Here is a 16,832-nt window from a genome sequence, read left to right as displayed (position 1 = left end):
ACAGTATAAAAGTAAAGGCCGATTTATACTTCTGCGCATAGCTACGGCGGTTATGGTGTAGCCTACGGTGTAGCTTGATGTGTACCTCTTCAAAAATGTAACGTGTTGCATCAACGCAGACCACAACAGTTGTGATTGGTCCGCTTTGTAACCAGTGACTGTCCGCCAGGATTACAAAAAATGTCTAAGGTAGTGTCGCATCTTCTCCCAGATTATTTTAAGATCTTTGCATCATAACATATTGCATTGGGACTCGGGAGAATTGTTGAATTCTGAATTATCTGTTTACAACCTTTTCTCTGGATTTTCACTAAATATATGTGGTATGTGAGTAGAACAATATTTGTATTCTAGTCAATAACTTTTTGATCTGCATGATGTTTTGACCTTATGTTTGATATATGAGAATGGAACACTAATTTGTCAGCAAACTGAAAAGCACATGTTCAGAGTTGGTTATATTGCCTATATGCAATGAGAGGTCCAAAAATAATGAAGGATTTTGAATGATTGAACAATCTCAATTAGGTTAACATCATTAATCTTGAACAGACAAATTTATACTAAATAGGCTACAACTAAAACCTGTAATACACCCTAATTTATATAACTTTCATAATTAATAGATGACCTAAAATGCCACACAGGGAATCTGTAAATTGTTTTTGAATTGGTTCATTTACACAAACTGACCGAACAAATTAGTTTACTGGAATGAATTGCCTTTTTCCAACACTGCATATGAGACATTATTACCTAGCCTACATTATTGCCTTTTTACAAAAAGTATTGCCTCAGTCAAGCTGCATGCACAAAACATGTGAAAAAAACAGCAATGTAACATTTTGTCCTGTTTCATGCTTTTTGTTGGAATAAAGTAGCTTGTTACAATATGTAAAAGCTGACTTGAACATCCTTCAAAACTTATTTTATGTTCCTCTAAAGAAAGTTAGTCATACTGGCTTGGAACAACAAGAAGGATGAGTAAATTATAACAGATTCTTTTTTTTTTTTTTTTTTTTTGGGTGAACTATCTCTTTTAAAACAAACAACAAATAATTGAACAACAGAGATAAACAGAAGGACAGAGTGATAGAAGCAGCGAGTTAGACCAACAGGTAAAAGCATGAAAGTGAAATTATAGAGAGGGGTACTTATCTGTGCTATTTACTTAATTACAACACCACTGGGATTCTGTTATGATAAGGCCAGAGAGACAAATTTACAAAATTTGGCTTCATCAAATGGTAATTATTGCCCTGCCACTATCACACATAAATAGGGTTAGTTTTAAGGGTTGAGCATGCTTGTCACCCACTACCTGTTATTCCATCAGAATGGTTTAAGAGTACATGAGGTGAAGAAAGCAGATTTAAGGCTGTGTAATCAAATCACTTCAAGAAAGCATGCAATTTGTGTGTCCAGAAGTCCACAAAAACAAACAACATCGCTGCACCTGGTAGTGTTATGGTTGGTAATGGTAATTTTTGGTGAATAGATAAATTTTCACATGAATATCCTTTCTGCTTTTCTAAGTTTGATAGTTTTGCAATGTGAAACAATGGATTCTTTGCAGCTTTGTTTGGGTTCATTTCAGATTTTGAGCTCGTAACATAATTAGCGTGTCCTCTCTTGGTCCATTCAGAGGATTTACAGGAGACATGATTGCAAACGTTTAAAGACTCAATTTCAAATGCCCTCGGGCTGATTATATTTGCAATGAGTGTTTCACACTGAATATCACATCAACTTGTTTTTCAACAACTTTCTGAAATTAACTCCCATACCTCAGGTCTCATAGACGGCTCATAGAAGCAATTATATTCGACTCAATTTTCAACCAGTGATGCCTCAAGCAGAATCCTCACCCCATGTTTCTTTGGCTGTTGTAAGCCATGCGCCACACTTTTCCCACCATCTGTCCTCTTAACATTTTATGAGCTGCTCTGCTTTTACAGTAACACCAGTTTTTACTGATAAAGATAGATAGAGAGAGAGAGAGAGAGAGAGAGAGAGAGAGAGAGAGAGAGAGAGAGAGAGAGAGAGAGAGAGAGAGAGAGAGAAAATATCTATTATTCAGTTCTTTTGCAATTCATCCCATCGAGAATCCATGTTTGGAACAGTTGCCCTCCTCCTCCTGTTTCCTCTGACAATTACGCTACAAATTCATTTGAATGTTTTATCCTCTTTAGTTTTCTCTGGTTTATTCTTTCACCTTCCTCCATGCAGCTGCTGAGGACGCCAGTTGGGCGGAAGACGGTGGTAATTAAGAGCCAATTACTCCACCTCTGGAGTCTTATTAACAACGTTGGTTAGCAAGCGAGGCAAGCAGCAGGGTGTAATCACTGGGGAGTGGTGACAGGAAAATGGTATGACCAGAACCCCTATTTATTATAGGATCTGACAGACCCATACAGTACAGAACTATAACCGACTTACATTGCTACAACCAATAAGTATGCAGTGTTTGCCCTGTGTAATTGGCTTGTAATCCAAACGTTTAAACTCTTGTTTACTTATAAACACATTTTATCAATAGCTGAACTTTTTGGTGTTTTTGGTATAGGTATTAAAATGTATACCAAGATACTAATCATGAAGATCTAATAAGGTATATACTAACCAGGGAGGGCTCAATAATTGCCAAAAGGAAAGTGAACACCAATGCACCAGATATTTAAATGGGGGCATAACATGCTAACACAGTGAGTTTTTAGAGGAATATTCTGGATTCAAAACAAGTTAAGCTCAATAAACAGATTTCATGGCATAATGTTGAGTACCACAGAAAATAATTTTGACTTGTCCCTCCACATTTTTTGGAGGGGGTTAAAGGCAGAAATGTGAAGCTTAAAATGTTATAAAAGCACTTACATTAATTCTTTTAAAACTTGTGTATTATTTGCACTGTGAATTTATTTAAATATGATTTTAAGGTTCGTTTTAAGGTTTACTGCATTCAACCTAATTCAGGCTGAAAAATTCAGGTTGATTCAGTGATGTTAAATAATAGTTTTGACTTGTGTTTGACTCTACATTTAATGTAGATGTTACCACATGAAACATTTTTAGATACAAAAAAAAAAAAAATGTCAGTGTAGTTTTGGGTTAGGAATAGGTTCAGTACATCTGCAGACACTGTAATGTAGATGTCAGAGACTGTATCTGCACTGTCTCAGATGTTGCAGACTGATCTCACAGTGAAATTGGAAACAGTAGGTTAACATTTCTTGAACTAAAACAGAGGCTGTTTAGCAGAGATGGGCAAAGTCTATTAAAATGAATAGGAGAAATTGGAACACCCATTGGTCAGATGTTGAAAGGAAGTCCCACCTTACAGGAAAAAGAGTCAATCACCCTTTTAACACAGACATTGCCTGTCAATCAACTCGAGAATAGCATTTGTAAATGGGTTAAATATTATATATATTTTTCTGTTGGTGTTTGTTGGGATAAAATACCTTGAGAGAATTATTTTTTTGTGAACTTCCCAAAACCTTTTCTGTTTAATTTTTATTATTTCACTCAAAAGAAACATTTGGTCAATTCATTTTATTTTTATTGGGAACAAAATGATGGGTGTTCAATTCAGGTGGGACACTAATCAGTGGTGCACTCTAGATTCCTATAGGTGCTGGAGTTATGTCAGCCTCAGTTCGCTGGTGATGCTGAGGAAACAAGACGCATATTTTCTCTCTTTCTCTTCCCCGTTGATATTGGTATGTTTTAACAATATTAATTGGTTTAAAGTTCAGCAATGAGCTAACAAAATGTGTTGTGAGTATTTGAATGTTCTGATTGTTCTGAATTTGTAACAATTGAATGAGTTTTAGGTGAATATTCACTAGAGACACGTGGCCCTATCTAATTAGCATTTTGTGCCCCATGCATAGTGTATGGCGAGAAACAGATGTGCACCGATCATTCCTGTTGATGAAGTGACACGTGTTTTTGCAGGTATGTTCTGTTTTACGAGTTTACAAGTAACAGAAAAATTTATAAAATGGATCTAGTCCATTCCAGTACAATATACAATATGAATATAGAGTTTGTGCTTTAATACATGCGTGTGTATCTTCATAGAGGAGATACAATTGATTTATATTTGCTATATAATGTTAAATGTGATATTATAAATGTCTGGTATTATGTTACTTATTTTATTAATATCTATGCAGTTATCACAATTAGGCTTGCCACTTTTGAAGTTTTAGTTATTTTGAGTTAATACGCGTTATTAATAAAAATGTATATCCTTTCATATATGCTAAAATGATAACTTTCCTGACCCATGACTTATAAAAAAATAAAAAATAAAAAATACAAAATAAAAATAAATTAAAAAATACATAATTTATATGTTAAAAATATATTTATTTACATTTTTTCAATTATTTGTCTTCTTTATCTTATTTTTGTTTACATTTTGGATGGTTTATAAAAATTTATATTTATTTATTTTTTTCCTTCATTTGTACTTGATTGTATTCATACATTGTTTGATCTTATTGAACATTAATATAGAAAAAACTATATTATACCACAGTTTTACCACCATTTGTGGACACAATGTTCAGACTGTCCCTTACCCTCCGTATGCAAATGTTTCAACTTATATCAATGTTAAATTGACAATCTGGAACAATTCCACCGTGACACCATCTGACCAGCTTAAATACGTGACAAATCGCGTCCCGTATTGATTCAATATGGGACGCATCATTTTATCTTTAAACATGGGACGATCCCGTATTTTATGTGACGATCCTGTATTTTACAGGACGGGTGGCAACCCTAATCACAATGGTCCATTTAACTGTATTAATACTGTATGTCAAGTGTATACCACATACAGTGCATACGGAAAGTATTCACAGCGCTTCACTTTTTCCACATTTTGTTATGTTACAGCCTTATTCCAAAATTGATTAAATTCATTATTTTCCTCAAAATACTACAAACAATACCCCATAATGACAACGTGAAAGAAGTTTGTTTGAAATCTTTGCAAATTTATTAAAAATAAAAACCTTCCAGAAGAACAACCATCTCTGCAGCACTCCACCAATCAGGCCTGTATGGTAGAGTGGCCAGACGGAAGCCACTCCTCAGTAAAAGGCACATGACATCCCGCCTGGAGGACTCTCAGACCATGAGAAACAAAATTCTCTGGTCTGATGAAACAAAGATTGAACTCTTTGGCCTGAATGGCAAGCATCATGTCTGGAGGAAACCAGGCACCGCTCATCACCTGGCCAATACCATCCCTACAGTGAAGCATGGTGGTGGCAGCATCATGCTGTGGGGATGTTTTTCAGTGGCAGGAACTGGGAGACTAGTCAGGATCGAGGGAAAGATGAATGCAGCAATGTACAGAGACATCCTTGATGAAAACCTGCTCCAGAGTGCTCTGGACTTCAGACTGGGGCGAAGGTTCATCTTCCAACAGGACGACGACCCTAAGCACACAGCCAAGATAACAAAGGAGTGGCTACAGGACAACTCTGTGAATGTCCTTGAGTGGCCCAGCCAGAGCCCAGACTTGAACCCGATTGAACATCTCTGGAGAGATCTGAAAACGCACCCCATCCAACCTGATGGAGCTTGAGAGGTCCTGCAAAGAAGAATGGGAGAAACTGCCCAAAAATAGGTGTGCCAAGCTTGTAGCATCATACTCAAAAAGACTTGAGGCTGTAATTGGTGCCAAAGGTGCTTCAACAAAGTATTGAGCAAAGGCTGTGAATACTTATGTACATGTGATTTGTTTCGTTTTTTATTTTTAATACATTTGCAAAGATTTCAAACAAACTTCTTTCACGTTGTTATTATGGGGTATTGTTTGCAGAATTTTCAGGAAAATAATGAATTTAATCCATTTTGGAATAAGGCTGTAACATAACAAAATGTGGAAAAAGTGTAGCACTGTAAATACTTTCCGGATGCACTGTACATTGGTGTTGTGTGTGTGTATATATATATATATATATATATATATATATATATATATATATATATATATATATATATATATATATATAAATTGTGAAATTTTGGCATTGATTTTGAAAATATGAATCTTTTAAAAAATATATATTTTATTTAAGGATAGTGATCATATGAAGCTATTTATTATCACATAGTTGTTTGGCTCCTTTTTAAATCATAATGATAACAGAAATCACCCAAATGGCCCTGATCAAAAGTGTACATACACTTGAATGTTTGGCCTTGTTACAGACACACAAGGTGACAATAGTCAATGAGTTAGCGCTCACGTGGATGCACTGAGCAGGCTAGATACTGAGCCATGGGGAGCAGAAAAGAACTGTCAAAAGACCTGCGTAACAAGGTAATGGAACTTTATAAAGATGGAAAAGGATATAAAAAGATATCCAAAGCCTTGAAAATGCCAGTCAGTACTGATAAATCACTTATTAAGAAGTGGAAAATTCGGGGATCTTTTGATACCAAGCCAAGGTCAGGTAGACCAATAAAGATTTCAGCCACAACTGCCAGAAGAATTGTTCGGGATACAAAGAAAAACCCACAGGTAACCTCAGGAGAAATACGAAATACAGGCTGCTCTGGAAAAAGACGGTGTGGTTGTTTCAAGGAGCACAATACGACGATACTTGAACAAAAATGAGCTGCATGGTCGAGTTGCCAGAAAGAAGACTTTACTGCACCAATGCCACAAAAAAGCCCGGTTACAATATGCCCGACAACACCTTGACACGCCTCACAGCTTCTGGCACACTGTAATTTGGAGTGACAAGACCAAAATAGAGCTTTATGGTCGCAACCATAAGTGCTATGTTTGGAGAGGGGTCAACAAGGCCTATAGTGAAAAGAATACCATTCCCACTGTGAAACATGGTGGTGGCTCACTGATGTTTTGGGGGTGTATGAGCTCTAAAGACACGGGGAATCTTGTGAAAATTGATGGCAAGATTAAAGCAGCATGTTATCAGAAAATACTGGCTGACAATTTGCATTCTTCTGCACAAAAGCTGCGCATGGGATGCTCTTGGACTTTCCAGCATGACAATGACCCTAAGCACAAGGCCAAGTTGACCTTCCAGTGGTTACAGCAGAAAAAGGTGAAGGTTCTGGAGTGGCCATCACAGTCTCCTTACCTTAATATCATCGAGCCACTCTGGGAAGATCTCAAACGTGCAGTTCATGCAAGATGACCAAAGACTTTGCATGACCTGGAGGCATTTTGCCAAGACGAATGGGCAGCTATACCACCTGCAAGAATTTGGGGCCTCATAGACAACTATTACAAAAGACTGCACACTGTCATTGATGCTAAAGGGGGCAATACACAGTATTAAGAACTAAGGGTATGCAGACTTTTGAACAGGGGTCATTTCATTTTTTTCTTTGTTGCCATGTTTTGTTTTATGATTGTGCCATTCTGTTATAACCTACAGTTGAATATGAATCCCATAAGAAATAAAAGAAATGTGTTTTGCCTGCTAACTCGTGTTTTCTTTAAAAATGGTACATCTATTAACAATTTGCCAAGGGTATGAAAACTTTTGAGCACAGCCGTGTGAATATATATACTGTATCTTGGGTATATACAGTATATTAGAAACTGTTATGGGTATGATTCAGTTTTATTATTACATACATATATATTCTCAACTACTAGTTTGAACCAAGAAAGAAAGACCCACAAACAGTATTTTCTGTGTACTAAAACCTTTATTTTGTCTTAATTTCCATTGATATTTTATTTATTTTCCAATAATATATTGGAACAATATTAAGTATACAATTAATGTCATTATTTTGAGCATAATCTCAGTTCGCTGGTGAATGCTGATGAGGCAAGACACATATTTTCTCTTTGTCTCCCCCATTGATATTGTGCATAGTGTATGGGGAGAAACGGACGTGCACCGATCATACCTGTTGATGAATTGTCCCATGTTTTTGAAGAATTAAAGAGATGAACTGATCCCTATCTGTTGTCCCTGGCTTGAGTTCTTTGAGAGCGCTAGCGAGTCCGCTACACATGCGCATTTGATACACAAGCTGGGAAAATTGCACAAGGTAAAAAAAGCACAATTTATGATATGCTGATTTGAAAATTTTCTTTGATTGTAACTTGACCAACTGTTTAGGAGATTTTGGTCTTTCCACATTCAAGTAGATAGGAGCTGCACTTTTATGCTGCTTGTAGCTGTCCGGGAGCATTCCAAAGATGGCTGCTGAGTGGACTGACTTGCTAAAATTACTTTGGCTAAAATCGGTCTGTTCTTACCAAAATTCGAAACACTGCCCCCTGTGGCCAAAGTGGTAAGTGTTGTTGGGTGTATGGGCACATGTGAGATCCATTTTCCGGGTGAAATGTCCACATAAAAACAACACTTTCATCAGCTCATTTCACTAAAATCTTTTATGATGGTAAACAGTAGAGAGCTGTACAAAATGCTTTTATATTTCATGATGATTTTATTTTATTGGTAACAGCCAACATGGTTCAGATTGAGAAATTATTTCAAATAATTTATTTAATTGAAACATTTGACATTAAGGGATGTTTTTATACTGATTAATAAGAAAAACGGATATGCCATAATAAAGGCAAAACATAAAAATAAAAGTTGCCAAATACAGCCCTAACCCCTAAATATAAATTAAAATTTCTGATGAAACATTCTATTTACAAACAAATAAATGTGTTGCTGTTGTTACACTGCCAATACTAAGAAAAAATATTATAGCCCGTAAACTTTAGCCCTTTCAATGCAGGGATAGTGGAGTGGGCTAAAGAGCCTCTCCAGATGAAAGGGCATTCAAAGCCATTACAGACAATCTGATTGCCTTGGGAAAGAGGTGTCCAAAGACCAACAGAACGGAAATTAGGAAATAATGGAGGGGAATAATGAAAAACAATGAAAACTGGCAGCAAGTCGGAAAAATAATGAGAGGATAGGAAAAAAAAACCTCGTTTTGCTCATTTCACTCCGTTTCACCTTTATAAAAAAAGATAAGAAAAAAATCAGTTATATAAACGGGTTACAAAAAAATAATTCTTCTTGTTATTTTAGATTGCCTTCTAATGTTGGCTCATCTCGTTTCCTCTGTAAGTCTAATTTAAGATCCTATCTTCTGCTCACCTTGGTGTGATATCTTATCAGAGTTCAGCCAGCATGGAATCTGAATTCCAAATGGATAGGTTAGCCTGGTTAGTTTGGAAATGAAAGACAGATTTCCCTCTCTCTCCCCTTCTGCCTTTTCCTTTTCTCTTTGCCAGCCACATTTAGTCTAAACTGCAATTCAGTACCTGAAGAAAAGCAATAAACTAAATATCATTCTCCTTTTTCTTAAAGGTAGAAAGGAAGCTGCTTTGAACTTATTGTAGAAGAAAGTGTTGCAGTATTGCATTGTGTATTTGTGTGTGTGGAAAATAAAAAACAGAGATGCAACTTCTCAGAGCCATTTTCTGACCACACTATCCAACAAATATCTTACACATACTCTCTATAAAGCTCTAACCTTAGATTTAAAACTGATGTTAACAGATATGTACATGTTGCACGTGATGAAAGACAATTATAGACAATTAATTTTAAGGTTTTCATGAGTAGGGTCTAAATTTCCCTGAGTGCCCCCCAGAGAGAGTTATCTTTGCATGTAAAATATCAAAAGAATGCTAAATCTGTTAAGAAGTGGTCATGTGACACTTCACAGCCAGCACACTAGAGGGGGGCAGAGTGTAAATTATTGAAATAAAAATATTGTAAATACTAAAATAAACATATGGACAAACAGGTTAGTCTACTGTACTGTGTTAGTTTTATTTTGTAAAGGATCTTAGTTCGTGGGCAATGGAGGAGTCAGGAGACAGCAAACAGTTGAGGTTAGTATTTATTTCCGTCACACACAAACAGATCAAACAAAGTATAACGGCTCTCAGTGGCCAACTCAAATCAGGCTCAAGGAACTGTAAGATGCAGTCTTTCAGACAATAGTTCCTTGCCACTCTCTCTCTCTCTCTCTTCTGCCGTTCTGGGGAGCCTTATCAGGTCTCCCTCCACCATCACCCACCGCTTTCCCTCTCCCACAAACAGACACATGACCATGCCCCCCCATGCCACATACCTGACTCAGGCTGGGGCAACATCAGGCCTGCCCACTCCCCCCATTTCTGGAGAGAAAGTCCGCCACAACCATCTGCACCCCTGGTCTGTGGATCACCTTGAACTTAAAGGGCTGAAGAGCCAAATACCAACGGGTGATCCGCACGTTAGTATCCTTCATGCAGTGGAGCCACTGCAGAGGAGTGTGATCAGAAAAGAGGGTGAAGGCCTGTCCCAGCAGGTAGTAGCGGAGGGTAAGAAAAGCCCACTTAATTGCAAGACACTCCTTCACGATGGTACTACAGTATACTTAGTCTCCCTGAAGGAGAGCTTGCGACTAATAAATAGCACTGGCCATTCCTCCCCTCCCACCGCCTGCGAAAGCAGTGCCCAGCCCCCAGTCAGATGCATCAGTCTGCAAGATAAAGGGGAGAGAGAAGTCAGGTGCATGTAAAAGTGGCACCCCACAAAGTGTGGACTTTACCTTAAGGAAAGCCTGTTGGCACGACTCTGTCCACTGGACTGGATCGGGAGCCCCCTTTTTAGTAAGGTCAGTCAGCAGGCTGGTGACATCAGAATAGCTAGGCACAAACCTTTGGTAGTACCCAGCCAGCCCCAAAAACTGCCTTAACTCCTTTTTGGTCTTGGGCGCCAGGCAGGCTGCGATCGCTGCGGTTTTGTTAACCTGTGGACGTACCTGCCCGTGACCCAAGTGGAACCCCAGATACCTAACTTCCACCCACCCAATTGCACACTTCTTTGGGTTGGCCATGAGTCCTGCCTGTCGCAGCACTGAAACGTGGCCGGAGCTCTGAACAAACCGAACGGAAGCATCACAAATTGGTGTAATCCGAACGGTGTGGGAAAAGCTGTCTTTTCTTGGGATATTGGAGTTAAAGGGATCTGCCAATAACCCATTGTTAAGTCCAGTGTCTAGTAAAATTGAGTTGTGCCCAATCGATAGAGTAACTCGTCAATTCGCGGCATTGGATAAGCGTCAAATTTGGATACCGCGTTCACTTTGTAGTCAACACAGAACCGGACAGAGCCGTCACTCTTTGGTACCAGAACTACCGGGCTGGCCCAATCGCTGTGTTACTCCTGTATTACGCCCATTTCAAGCATTGCCTCTAATTCTTACTGAACAATAATTTTCTTGTGTTCAGGAAGACGATAGGGGTGGCTACAAACCACCAGCCCAGGGGTGGTCTCGATATGGTGCTCTATGAGGTTTGTGCGACTGGGTAGGGGTGAAAACACATCCGCGAATTCCGCTTGCAACCTGGCAATGTCTGTAAGGTGCGACAGTGAGAGATGGTCTCCACAAGGGACTGGGGTGAATGAACTTGATTTGGGAGATACCTCTGGTCTGGAACTACCGTCGCCAAGGCTACATGCACCGCCTCCCTCCATGGTTTGAGGAGGTTGAGGTGGTATATTTGACAAGCCCCACTTCTATCCATTCGCCTAACCTCATAATCGAGATCTCTGACTCGTCGTGTGACCTCAAAGGGTCCTTGCCACTTAGCGAATAATTTGGAGCTTGAGGTGGGCAGCAATACAAGCACTTTATCTCCCTGTGCCCTTGGCGACTAGACGACTGCCCCTGTCGTACAGACGTTCTTGCGCTTGGAGCAAATTCTCCTATGTTACCTGCCCCAAAGTGTGGAGTTTTGCTCTAAGGTCAAGAACATATTGAATTTGACTTTTACAGTTCGAAGGTCCTTCCTCCCAAGCTTCCCATATGACATCAAGCATGCCGTGCAGCCAGCACCCATACAGTAGCTCAAATGGGGAAAAACCCTGTGGAGGCTTTCGGGACCTCTCGTACTGCAAACAGCAGGAGTTCGAGCCACTTATCCCAATTCTTAGCGTCTTCGTGTACAAACTTACAAATCATGTTTTTAAAGGTCTTATTAAATCGTTTGACCAGCCTGTCGGTTTTGTGGGTTATAAACGCTGGTGCGAATTGATTTAATGCTTAATAATTTGTAAAGTTTGTGAAGTGTACGTGACATGAATGTTGTGCCTTGATCAGTGAGGAATCCCCACTCGGGAGATAATTCTGAAGAGTGCCTTCCCAACACTACGTGCTGAGATGTTGCGCAGGGGCACTGCTTCCGGATATCACGTTGCATAGTCCACCAGAACTAATACAAAGCAATGGCTGCATGCAGTCTGCTCTAATGGCCTGACAAGGTCCATGCCAATTCTCTCAAAGGGGACCTCAATCAATGGCAGAAGGTGCAATGGCACTTTTGGGGTGGCCGGTGGATTCATCAACTGACATTCACGGCATGCCGCACACCATTTGTGTACGTCGCCGTGAATGCCCGGCTAAAAGAAACGGGCCATTATACGGTTCAAAGTCTTTTTGTGAACTTGGTGACCAGCCATTGGGTTATAGTGAGCTGCCTGGAAGAGTGTTTCCCGACGGCTCTTTGGTACTAACAGCTGAGTTGTATTTTCTTTGTCCTGCGTCACTCAATACAACCGTTCTTTGATAATAGAAAAGTACGGTTATGTGAGCGCAACATTAGGCTGGAGCTGTTGACCATCAGTTACTTTCACTTGGTCAAAGGCATGTGTCACTGTCTGTCTCCCTCATTTTCTTCAAGGACTCTTATTTTGAAGTTTTCCCCTGCACTACATTTCCCATAGTTCACTTCCCTAATCACTTCCATCTGTTCATCATCATCCACACCTGCCTTCCATTCCCTCATTAGTTTCCCTGTGTATATATACCCTCTAGTTTTGTTCATCATTTGTCAGTCCTTAAAGTGTTACATTGTAAGATTGAAGTGTTACGTTTAATGGTTCTGTTGTGATGTTAGCTTTATAGTTTGTTCCTCTCCAGCATTTGTTCCACTCCAGCGTTTGTTCCATTCCTGCATGTATTATTAAAACATTGAAAGTATCTACTCCTACATCTCCTCTCTTCCTCTTCCACTCCTAGACACCAACGTTACAGAAGGGCTGACCCCACAAAGAATATGGATATACTTACCCGCTCTTCCAAACGTCCACCTCTACTCCAGCGATCCCTCTAATCCTCCTCTCCCACTCGTCCAGACCCACATGAGTCATGGAGCTGACCAGTCCCCGAATGGATTTATTTTGTCAAGACCTTCCTCTCCTGGATTACTCCAGCAAGTACTGCCAACTTGTCACTTCTTCCACTATTTCGGACACCTACCTCTGTTCCATCTACGCAATGGGTTTGAACTTTCACCATCCAACAGCCCTTCCACAAGTGGAGAAACTTTCCTTTTTGGAATATGTCAGAGCCACGCTGATCCTCCATTACCCTTCAGTTGGATCGACATGTATGACAGATAAGGTGACTCCTCTCCCAGCATCTTCCCCTCAAACTGTGGATTATGGCTGGAACCCCATGCCACCTTCTAGCTCCAAGCCTTCCACGACTCCTCCCTCGCAGCCTTTCACAGCCCCTGTCACCGTGCCCTCCACCCCCCCCCCCCATCTCCAAGGTAACTCCTCTCCATTCAATTCCCCTAAATATTTTTTTTGGGGGGGGGCAGGTCTCATTCTCTCTAGGTTCCAGTGGTCTATTTCCTGCCGCAGTCAGCGGTAGCGACCACGGAAGTTGCATTTCCCCCTTATGCTGTGTATTATGGTGGGAACCCCGGGCCACAACCTGTGCCCAAGTCTGCCACGGTTAACGAGCCAGTGCCCATGCTTGCCACGGTTAAAAAGCCAGTGCCCATGCCTGCCATGGTTAACGTGCCAGAGCCAGTGCCTGTAGCTTCGACCCTCGAGCCTCTCACTGCTCCACCTTCCACGGCTTTGACCCTCGAGCCTCTCACGGCTCCGTCTTCCACGGATTTGCCTCTCAAGCCTCTCATGGCTCCGCCTTCCACGGCTCTGCCCCTCGAGCCTCTCACGGTTCCGTCCTTCCAAGGCTCTGCCCCTCGAGCCTCTCACAGCTCAGCCTTCCACAGCTCTGCCCCAGAGTCTTCCATGGCTCCGCCTGCTTCCCCAGAGTCACCTCCTCCAGCGGTTCCACCTCCTGACCCAGTCCTTGCCCTGTGGCCGCCTCCCAGGCCTCCTGATCTATTCCCAGCCCTGTTTTCCCCAGCACTATGTTTCCCATAGTCCTAATAACTTCCATCTGTTTATCATTATCCGCACTTGCCTTCCATTCCCTCATTAGTTTCCCTGTATATATACACCCTCTAGTTCCCTTTCTGTCACTCACTCGAAGTTGTGTCGATGTAGTGACACTAGGAGTCACTCTTGGGAGCCCGAGACACCTCTGGTCTTTGATAAAAGGCCAATGAAAATTGGCGAGTGGTATTTGCATGCCACTCCCCCGGACATACGGGTATAAAAGGAGCTGGTATGCAACCACTCATTCAGATTTTCTCTTCGGAGCCGAACGGTCATGCTCACTGAGCTGAATACTACTGTTCATTCACCTCTGCTGGATCTGACGGCGCATTTCAGCGGCTTCTCCCCCCTCTGCACTGGTGCACTGCAGAGAATGCCCCTGGGCGCTTCGGTAGAAATAAAAGAGTATATTTCTTTAAAAGAGTATATTTCTCTAAAAGAACGGCACACACGGAATGTCTTTTTAAAGACGCGTCTTTCTAAAGATGCTTTTACGATTGTGTGTTATTCCTGGTTGCGCTCGTTATCTCTCGCCTTCTGACGGTCACGATCACTGTCTTTCGTGTCTGGGTACTGCTCACGCGGAGACAGCGTTCGTGGATGGTCATGTTCTCATTGCGAGGACATGTCCATGGCAACGTTGCGGTCGCGTATGCCCGCAGAGCACCGCCACCTGGTGCGGGTGCCCAAAGCCCCCGTCCAAGGCCTGTAGGTTTACGTCATCTCTGACGGCCAAGACCTACGGTGCCGCTGGACAAGCCGCCTCTGCCCTGCACGCCATGGTTCTCCTGCAAGTCCGCCAAGGCACTAAAGGAACTGCACGAGGGTAGTTCCGCTTGGGATTGATGCAGGAACTGCGCTCGGCGACCGACCTCGCTCTCCGAGTGACGGAGGTCACGGTGCGGTCTCTCGGGCGGACGATGGCCACACTAGTGGTCCAGGAGTGCCACCTTTGGCTCAACCTGGTCGAGATGGGCGAAGCTGACAAGATACGATTCCTTGCTGCCCCCATTTCCCAGGCGGCACTATTTGGCGACACCGTCGAGGACTTTGCCCAGCAGTTTTCGATGGTGGAGCAGTAGATGGATGCTAGCCGGCATACCCTGCCCCAGCGCGGCTCAAGATCCCGCACCCTGTCTACTCATCGCCAAGGGCGTCCCCCTGAGGTGACTGCACCGGCTCCGCCGCAGCCTGCCCCTTCGGCCTGGCCCCGGCGTGGAGCCCACCGCAGGAAGCAGACGCCACCCGTCTCACGGCCACCCAGAACCCATGAAAGACTTCAAAGCTCCCTTGAGATGGGCAACCCAGGGACAACGAAACCCACTGCTCTGGAGCTGGTAAGCAGATCCCTCCATCTTTTTGTTACCTTTTGCATCTAATTGCGCTGCATGCCCAAGTGGCTGCAGTACTCAAGAGCTCAGCAAGAGCAGTTTCCTTGTTCCCTGGGTCACGTATCCGGTGTGCATGGCCGTCATCACGACCACCATCCACCACTCTATTTGGCAGGTTTGGCGCCCCTGAGCGCCCAGCTGTGGCACAAATCCGCCCCCGATGTGACAGTCTCCACGGGTCACAAGGACAGACCTCTTCCTTCCCCGTCCCAGGCTGTTCTGGGGGTGGTCACAAGGATCCAGGTAAGTGCTTCGATGTCCTTAGACTCAGCACGGCCATGACATGGTGTGGCACCTCGAGCTCCGTCCAGCCACGAGGCCCCACCTGCCGGTACATCCAATGACGTTGTCCCTTTGGTCCCCCTTGCGCAGAATTTGGACACATGGCTTGCGCTTTCCAATCCGTCACGAGGGCTGGTCTGGACCGTCTGACTCGGCTGTGCGATTCACTTCGTCGGGTGTCTGCCCAGGTTCAGCGGTGTCCACTTCACCTTGCTGAAGGATGAAAATGCTGCTACCTTGCACGGAGATCACTACCCTCCTACGGAAGGACGCTATAGAACCTGTCCCTCCAGCCGAGATGAAGAAGGGGTTTTTCAGCCCCTACTTCATCGTACCGAAAAAAGGCGGTGGGTTGCGGCCAATCTTGGACCTTTGAGTTCTGAACTAGGCTTTACACAGACTCCCATTCAAGATGCTGATGCAATAACGTATTCTGGCGAGCGTCCGGCATCAAGATTGGTTCGTGGCGGTAGACCTGAAGGATGCGTACTTCCACGTCTCGATCCTTCCTTGACACAGACCCTTCCTGCGGTTTGCGTCCGAGAGTCAGGCGTATCAGTACAAAGTCCTCCCTTTCGGCCTGTCCCTGTCTCCTCACATCTTTACGAAGGTCGCAGAGGCTGCCCTTGCCCAGTTAAGGGAGGTGGGCATTCGCATTCTCAACTATCTCAACGACTGGCTAATCCTAGCTCATTCTCGAGACATATTGTGCGCACACAGGGACCTGGTGCTCTCACACCTCAGCCGACTAGGGCTTCGGGTCAACTGGGAAAAGAGCTAACTCCTCCCGGTTCAGAGCATCTCTTTTCTCGGTTTGGAGTTGGACTCAGTCTCATTGACGGCGCGCCTTACGAACGAGCGTGCCCAGTCAGTGCTGGCCTGTTTGAAGGCGTTCAAACAGAAAACAGTGGTTCCACTGAAACTTTTTCAG

Source organism: Myxocyprinus asiaticus, chromosome 22 (assembly GCF_019703515.2).
Source record: "Myxocyprinus asiaticus isolate MX2 ecotype Aquarium Trade chromosome 22, UBuf_Myxa_2, whole genome shotgun sequence".
Taxonomy (NCBI): domain Eukaryota; kingdom Metazoa; phylum Chordata; class Actinopteri; order Cypriniformes; family Catostomidae; genus Myxocyprinus; species Myxocyprinus asiaticus.
This window is presented reverse-complemented; position numbering follows the sequence as displayed.